This window comes from Dendrobates tinctorius, unplaced genomic scaffold (genome assembly GCF_039654945.1).
Source record: "Dendrobates tinctorius isolate UK_male_01 unplaced genomic scaffold, ASM3965494v1 ptg000097l, whole genome shotgun sequence".
NCBI classification, from domain to species: domain Eukaryota; kingdom Metazoa; phylum Chordata; class Amphibia; order Anura; family Dendrobatidae; genus Dendrobates; species Dendrobates tinctorius.
The window spans coordinates 10,865,227-10,873,778 of NW_027361765.1; the positions used below are offsets into that span (position 1 = coordinate 10,865,227).

An 8,552-nucleotide genomic window follows, 5' to 3' on the forward strand; every position below is an offset into this window, starting at 1 on the left:
TGTGCAGTGGTCGAAGCTGAAAGACCTCTGTAAAGTCCATCAGTGTTTTGAGGAATGCACACGGCTGGTAAGCACAGACAACGCCATCATAAGCATGAGCATCCCACTTATGCGTCTGCTCATGCAAACTTTAATGCACATTAAGGAGCAGGCGTCTGCAGCCGAGGAGGAAGAGGAGGGAAGCCTTGATGACAGTCAGGGATTGTCTGCTCAGGGAAGTCTCGTGGACGAGGTGGAGGAAGAAGAGGAGGAGGAGGATGATGGGGATGATTATTTTGGGGAGGAGGATGCTTCTCAGGGGGCAAGAAAAAAATGTTGGCGTGGCAAGGTCAGGTACAGGGTTTGTGCGTGACTGGAGGGATGCTGATTTGCCAGAAAGTGCTCCTCCACCCAGCACTCGCAGTGCATCATTGACACCTGGAACATTGGCCCACATGTCTGATTATGCCTTGGAGATCCTAAAAAGGGACCCCCGCATTGCCAAAATGATGAACGATGAGGACTACTGGTAGGCCAGCATCCTGGATCCACGCTATAAAGACAAATTCCAAAACATCATGCCACAGGAGAACCTAGAGCTAATATTGGCTAACAAACAAGCAACTCTGGTAAATCGTTTGTTTGAGGCATTCCCAGCACACAGCGGCGGTGATGTTTCTCCTACGAGCCGTAGGGGCAACATGGAAAAGGTGTTCGTGGTGCACACAGCAGAAGTGGCGTTGGACACAGGGGTTTCATGACCATGTTTTGGACTGATCTTTCAAGTACCGCTCACACGACTGGTAATACTGCATCGATTGAAAGTGACAGGAGACAGCAGTTGTCAACTATGGTAACAACCTACTTCTCCTCCCATATCAATGTTCTCCCTCACCGGGCATTCCCCTTTGACTATTGGGCCAGTAAACTTGACACCTGGCCTGAATTGGCACAATATGCCTTACAGGATCTTGCTTGCCCTGCTGCTAGTGTGTTATCTGAAAGAGTCTTCAGTGCTGCTGGATCAATCCTGACAGAAAAAAGGACCCGTTTGTCGACCCAAAATGTTGATGATCTAACCTTCATTAAAATGAACCATGCATGGGTTTCAAAGGATTTTGTCCCACCCTCCCCTGCTGACACGTAGGTTGCCAGAAAAATGGCTCGCTTTTGTCCTCCTCTTCCGAGGACTTCTCCAATTACTCCATTTGCAGCTGCTGAATGTCCAACATCAACATATGCCATTTTTTTCCACCTCCCCCCACAGGGCCGGGTTCACCACCTGGCGCACGCACCCGTGCGAGTGCAGTTGCCCTGGACAGGTGGGTGGGCCCACTCTTGGGCAACGGCACTGGCACAGGGTCCCTCATAGTACAATCAAGTGTCTCTGACAGTGGGGGTGCACACCCACCGTCAGACACACCGCCGTACTATGAGGGGCCCTGTGCCACTGCCGTCGCCAACGAGTGGGCCCCCCCTGCTTGCTCAGGATTACAGCACTCGCAAAGTTAAAATACTTACCTCTCCCTGCTCCACCGACGTGACGTCTTCTGCGTTTCCTGACAGTGACATTCTGGTCAGAGAACGCGATGACATCATGTCTGTATGCCCTCTGTCTAAATAGTCCAAGTGCAGTGAGATGGAAGATGGGGACGACGAGGAGTCCAGACTAGTACAGGGATTCCCTAGCGAGGAAACCTATTTAATTGTTTTCAATGTTGGGACAGCAATTTTTGGGGAGCACTATACTCTGGAGAATGATATATTAGGCCCACCATACACTGGAGCATTCCAAAGGTGGACATCAGACACTGGAGCAGCATTTACAGGGCCCATTATGCACTGGAGCATTAGAAATGGGGCACATTATATATGGAGCATTATTTGGGCCCATAAGACACTGGAGCTTCATCCATGGGGACCAACATATACTGTAGCATTATGTGAAGCTCATCATACACTGTTTCAAACATTATATGGGACCAATGATTCTGTATGGAGAAATATATGGGCCTCATTACTCTGTATAGCGCACTATGCGGTGGCCATAATACTGTATGGAGTAATATACTGTCCGTTTTTGGAGCTATTGGAGAATTTAAAGTGGATATCAGTCATGAGATACAAGAAGTGAAGTATTTTTCATTGTACTATACCGCCATTTCTCTGCCGTATCAGAGGATCATGAATTGTGGCATGTGTTAAAGGAGCCCAGTGACACTCTTTGGCCCAGGGCCCACAAAAATCTGGAGCCAGCCCTACCCCCCCCCACAACTTTAGCCATATAACCCCCAGTTTTCAATGCCTAACTATTATTATAAAGTAAATTAAGGTTGACAAGCTTAAGTAATAAGAATTGATCTTTTTGGCATTAAAATGGCCACTGTAGGTGTGTTTCCTGTCCTCCACTCCCCGCCAACCTTGGTTCCCCATTGACTTGCAATGGGTTTCGTGTTTCAGTTGGCCTTCGACTTTTCACGATAATTGGCAGATTGCGTTCGACCTGACTTTTGAGAAAGTCGGGTTTCATGAAACCCGACTCGACCCGAAAAAAGGCAGTCGCTCATCTCTAGTAGTGAGCATTTTTAACTCTCAGGAAATTCACAGAATTCTACAACATTGGAATTTTTTCCCCTAAAATCCTCCTTTGGCCCCCAAATTATCAAATAACCAGTAACCATTCCTCTAAAACTGCAATTTGAAGACGCCATTTTTTCTGACAACAGTGACTAAACCTGTGGGAGGCCCAAATGGCAAACATAAAGCCACATTTCATTAAAGTTTGATACGTTGCTGCTAGGGATGAGCAAATCCCTGTGTATTCGGCTGTGCACCTTCTCCTTCGCCATTAGTAACCTATGCTAGTGACTGATGGAGGGGCTACAGCCGCAAAGTTTGCTGATTGGCTGTCCTGCACTCAGCATTTCAACAAACTTTATTGTCAGGGACAGAAGCCGGGATAGTGAATGGAGCGCAAGTGCACGCTACTGCGCATGCTCATTCTCTGCTCCTTTCCCTTCCAGCGCGGGCTGGACCGCAGCCGAATACAAAGGGATTCGCTCATCCCTAGTTGCAGTAAATCACCCTAATATCACTCATCAACACTTGCAAATGACTATTTTGAATTAAAGTAATTGAATTTCAGGTAAAAATTTAATTAAGCAATAAAACAAACATGGGAGTAGTGTAGGCTGCTGCGTAAATATTTACATGTTAGACTTACCTAAAACAGTGAATAATACCAAATGTTGTCTGTAATCTGGTATGTTTACTTTGAAACAGGAAATATAAATTAATATTAATAAGATGAAATGTTCTTTACAAAGTACAAATAATAAATTGAAGAGAGTTTCAAGGAGCAGTGGGGCCCTTATTGCTGCTCTATATTAAAACTACCCAAATCCTATTTTAACAGCTATTAAGTGTTCTACAGTAGCTGAGGAAAGGGCAACATGAAAACGCTTGGTTATCTTCTTATGGCCTACTCCTGATTTGTGGGCCTCCACCAGTTTTTTGGCACAAGGATAGAGGCGGCTTGGTTTTTATAAAGATGGGAAATTTTCATCACCTGGCCTCACCTAACTATGATAGTGAACAAGCCATAACCCTAAAAGGCTAATTAAGGTCTGAAACCTTAGTCAAAATTATCTGAGCACACAAATCTCCAAGGGTGCCCAAACTTTTGAATCGGCCCGTTTTCCTTTTTGTAATTTTTAAAATGTAAAAAATTACATTTTTTGCCTAAAATTCAAAGGAAATGTGTCATCTTTAATGTAATTATAGATCATTTAATCTTCAACTTGTTTAACTGTTCACAATAACAGTAACTTTGACAGGGGTGCCCAAACTATTACATGCCACTGTACAGATATCAGCCTACAGCCGCCCCAGTTCTTCCTGATTGCCCTGGTGTGGTGACAATCGAGGTAATTGTTTTTGGGGTTAGTAATGGAGATCTGTCAGTCAGACTCCCATTACAAACCCAGTAGTAAAAATAAATAAACACACATAGGAAAACAAAATTATCCAACAAAGTACCGTAATCCACGTTCATCTTCTTCTTTGTCTCCAGTGCCTGTGGTTAGGAATAAATCTACCGCTATACACAGGTGCCGGTTGATGAATACTCTAATCAGCATCACCTGCTGTCAGTGAGAGCAGGCGAGGCTGACAGTAGTAGTCATCAGTCGCCTGTCAGTGGTAACCTTGTCACTGCCGATCACAGCTGCTGGTTTTCATGCTGCCCTCAGTGTGACAGTGTGGGAACAACGATACCCAGCAGCTTTGACCGGGTAAGGTTATCGTAGGTCAGAACCGGTGTTTCCCACGCTGTCACACAGAGGACAGTGTGAGAACCACCAGATTTTCGGGTCCCCCGTTCACTTGAATGGGGTTCCGGTTCAGGTTATGGCACCATTCTGGTACCAGGACCTTACTTTTTTATAAAGTTCGGCCGAATCTGATGGACCCAAACATACACGGGTCCACCCATCCCTAGACTTAAACATAAAAAGCCATTGCAACAACCGGTGCTAAAGTCTAGAGACATAAACCAGGCAAGTGGAACTATACTGGCAGCTCTCAGCAGTAAACTGGAAGTATTAATAGTGTGTAGTGCTGGCACATTGGTCAAGGCAAGGAGCTGATTACTCTGGATGGCAGGCACACACCCTCACTGCCAGATTGGATGGAACTACAGTTACAGGTTACAGCACCACTAATGTCAGTGGCTGGATGGAGCCTGCGCACCCAGAGCTTCTGGACTCGATATCTCGTCCATCACCAGCGACACCCACAGAATGAATAAAGTGGTGCCTGGTGATAGGAGCAGATCCAAGAAGAGGTGTGACAGCCATACTTTACATGAATGATTGTTTGGTGTTTGCATCATCTGCACAGCATGTTATCGAGATAATTATAGGTGAAGTTTCAGAAAGTTTGTATCACGTGTTGTCACTCTCTTGACATCATTGTCACTTTTTTATAAAATGCTTTAGGTAAAATATCTGGCATAGTAGTATAAATTAAATTGTCATCATGTCCCTTTTTTAAAGGTAGAATGTTTTGATTATACATGTTCCTAATTTATACCTTCCAATTATAGGTGATATTATTATAATAGTCCCTAATGAGAAATGTTTATTATATTACATTTTTAAATGTCTATCGGAATATTTGTGGATTATATTTAGTTAAATGTCTGTGCCTTTCAGGTTCAATTAGTTCCGGCAGGTGAGACATTTACGGGTTGAATTCTGGTCCAGCCGGTTGGCTTGATAAAGAAATGTGATGCCTTTTCTGGAAGCACAAGTGATTGCAGATTTTACGGATTTGACTGCTGCATATATGACATAAAAGAAGAGACATTTTTTTTCACTATCTGGCTCTGCTGGGAAATTTTGTTTATACACAAAAAATCAGATACTAAATTTTGTTGACAAAACTCAACTTATCAATTACTTTTTAGTCAAATGAAGGTTTTCTTGATTCCTGCTTTTTGTTGGATTTTCTTTTAAGGACTCTGCTGAAACTGTGTATTCAACTGGCCAAACTCTACAAGTCATTAACTTTTCCTGTATAAAGGATTGACCTCTCCTTGCCCTGACCACTATTATGGGCAGCTAGGACTTGCCTTTTCATTTGGACTCTCTTCAACTGCAGTTGAAAATAGAGGAATACTTTGTGGGACATGAAACTGGGTAAAGTCCATCCCCCAATCATGTCTAAAGGAGGAAACAAAGTAACCTACCATAGACTATGCACAGGGAAGCCAACTCCATTTCTACAGAGACAATGTCCAAGCTCTATCCCTTGTAGTGCGAAAAGAAAGGACCCTCTAAAATGCTACATTAAATGTAAATTTCATGTGCAAGTTCAAGTAAACATCCCAGACAAACTATCAGATTAACCGCTGAGTTCATAAGAAACCAAGTTGAAGTTGAACAGCTGTTTTGTGTTATAGGAGGTGTCTAGAGACCCCACTACTGATTATAAGGATAGAGTTTCCAAGGCCTGCTCTGTGAACTCTATCTCAACACTTTGCCTTGTCTGTACTGGAGACCCATAACTCAGTATAATCAGCGATGACCATTTCTCAAAACAAAGATGCAGAAAAGAGCAAGTAAATGTCAAATATCACATTAATAACATTTGCATCTTTTATTTTTTATTGCATGCAAGACAGAACAGGAGATTTGCATGTTCCCCTTCAGCATAACTAAACTGAGAATAACAAAAACATTGTTCAGCCGCCATAGTGGCACCATCTATCGAAGAGCCCTATTTACTCACCCACAGACCCGGTCATGCATATATTGGCCTTTAGTTTCACTTGGTATAACAGTAGGGTAACATGAATCACTGAATAATTTTCAGAATCAAATATTCTACAAGAAAACACTAAGGGAGAACCAGCTTCTTTTTTTGGGATGCATAAGGTATACAAAATCATACATAAATATACATCCAGAACTACAAGTTTAAAACATAAAAGAAGTTTACTGACACACCTTCAATACATAATAAAACAGTCATGGAGTTACACTTATTCATGTCCAACCAAACCACAGTTCCTAATCATAGAATGAGACCTATAGTGGAGCCATTTTTTTGGTCTCGCTGTACTAGTAATAGGATAATGTTAGATTGCTGATAGTCTAGGAAAAAGTTATTCTGCAGGCAATATTGTTTCATGGTAAGAGGGGAATTTGGTATGTCAAGGCTTAAATGGGTATTCTCAAGTTGTCTCTTGAGCAGTTCACAGGTCTGTAGTCTCCTTACATCGTGTTTCCCGGCAGGGCCGGCTCCCCTCCTTGAGTGACAATTCTGGTTAGTTGCAGAGCTGTAGCATTAGTAGAAGTATAAAGCTTGTGATGAGTTCTGCTATAACACATCCAGCTGTTTAGCTCTTAGGGTGCTTTCGTATTGCATTCGGGCATACGTCCGAAATCCCATGCAAAATGAGGTCCAGACGCATGTGTCGATTGGGCCAATAAGATAGCAATAGTGATGACAAAGTACACATTCAATGTGCAGTGCACTTGTTTCGGGGATGTATGCCGACAGGAAGTGGACACTTACTGTAGGTGTACACTTCTGAAAAAAAATTCACGGCAGAGGGCACTCTGCCATCACCATTGCAGTCTATTGGCCCCATCGGCGTATGTGTCCCTACCCCAGTTTGCAGCGGATTTTCAACGTATGCCCCGACGGGGACACAGAACGCAATGTGAAAGCACCTTTAATAGTTTGTTCTGGAATGTGTGCACTGTTACTGTATCATTGCATTTGCATATAGTGATAATAGAGAATTTGAATAAGCACACAGCTTCCGTGAGAGCCCTGATGCCAAGTGCTGGGGATTGTGATTCTACCGTAGCTCAGTCAAGAGCTGAGAGGGAGGGTGATTGAGGTTAGAAGATAACTGCTGTATAACAATCAATGGGCTGGAGCGAGATCACTGGGAAGTAAAGAGCTAACTCCTTTCCTGAAATGTAACTGCTATGTACACTCGGCCAGGGTCTGGGCAGGCAATAGTGGCCAAGCTCCATGGAAACCAGCCTTACACTATGAAAGATAAAAGCTCTCATTGCAGAAGAATGACAGTAGATAGGAAAACCAAGTTAATTGCAAACTTGCATATGTACATGCTGTCTGGCTAGTTACGGTAAAACAATTGGATAACTTGAGAATGCCTGTTGAAATAAAGGAGTATTGCACAATGCATAAAAACTAGCAGCATTCTAAATATGAGATCCAGACATGTGAGGTCTAAAGGCCCCGTCTCACTAAGCAATCTCGGTAGCGAGATCGCTGCTGAGTCACAACTTTTGTGACGTAACAGAGATCTCACCAGCGAGATCGCTGTGTGTGACAGCGATCAGCGAGCGGCCCCCCTGCCGGTATCGCTGATCGCTGCAAGAAACCTCTGGACATTTCTTTGGTCGCTGGTCTCCCGCTGGCCAGCACGCATCGCTGTGTGTGACAGGCGGGAGACCAGCGATCAGGTGTAAAAAAATAATAAAAAAAAATAAAAAATATAGTTATTCTCACCTTCCGATGTCCCGTTCAGCCATCCTGCCTCTCTCCACGCTCCGGTCCCAGTGATCCTTTGCATGAATGAACGCGAGACTTTGTTATCCCGCGAGACCGTGACATCTCGCGGTCATTCGTGCAAAGGATCACTGGGACCGGAGCGTGGAGAGAGGCGGGATGGCTAAACGGGACGTCGGAAGGTGAGAATAACTATATTTTTTATTTTGATACTATTTTCTACAGCGATAGCCAGCGATGCCTGGCGCTCGGCATCGCTGTGCTGATCGCTGGTGAAGCTGTCTGTGTGATCACATAGCGACTTACCAGCGATCCTGACACCTTCATATCGGTGTCGGGATCGCTGGTGAGTCGCTTAGTGTGACGGGGCCTTAATGTAGAGACAAAAAGTAAGCGCAAACAGAAAAAGAAAAAAGGGAGGGGGGAATTAGCCAAATAGGGGAGGTAAAAGAACACAGAAAAACTATAAAGATAGGTGACTGATTAAAAAGCAAAATGTAAAGCACAGTGGCTACATGTCT

At 43.8% G+C, this 8,552-nt stretch overlaps 1 long non-coding RNA gene across 2 annotated transcripts in view; it reads left to right on the forward strand.

Annotated features, from left to right (window-relative positions):
* Window positions 1-5,876, forward strand: part of LOC141098993 (uncharacterized) — a 73,854-nt gene extending 67,978 nt beyond the window's left edge. For both annotated transcript variants that reach the window (XR_012234401.1, XR_012234400.1), the window contains exon 2: window positions 5,193-5,876. This is a non-coding gene — a long non-coding RNA (uncharacterized lncRNA). The remainder of the gene's footprint in view (window positions 1-5,192) is intronic.
* The last annotated feature ends 2,676 nt before the right edge of the window (window positions 5,877-8,552 follow it).